The sequence below is a fragment of the Penaeus monodon genome, chromosome 22, assembly GCF_015228065.2.
Source record: "Penaeus monodon isolate SGIC_2016 chromosome 22, NSTDA_Pmon_1, whole genome shotgun sequence".
NCBI classification, from domain to species: domain Eukaryota; kingdom Metazoa; phylum Arthropoda; class Malacostraca; order Decapoda; family Penaeidae; genus Penaeus; species Penaeus monodon.
The window spans coordinates 9207194-9207633 of record NC_051407.1 but is presented as its reverse complement, the minus strand read 5'-3'; positions in this window follow the sequence as shown (position 1 = coordinate 9207633).

Below are 440 nucleotides of genomic sequence, written 5' to 3'. Positions count from 1 at the left end.
TGATTTAATTATGGCTATACATAGAAATAAAATAATGAATATAAACACACGAATATACCATTACCCATACAAATACATTAATACATGTAATAATTCATTACTAACAGAATTTACCCATTCTGTTCAACACCTGATCAATTACGTAATTATCAATTGCATTAATATTCTTTTTTCTCTATAATCCAGGTTGCAGAGACGAGGCCCCAGCTCTTGCAGGGAATATGACATGGGACTGGGACCACAGGAACGTATTTGGTGTCATGAACTTCGAGTGAGTTTTCGAGTTTGAGGGAAAATGTTATTGTTATCGATGTTTGTTGCAACTGATATTGTATATTATATGAAAGGTGGTTGAATTAATTATTGAATGGAAGATTGTTTTTTTGTGTGTATTTTCTTCCGTCCTTCATTTCTCCCCTCTTTTGTTGTGTGTCATTTTG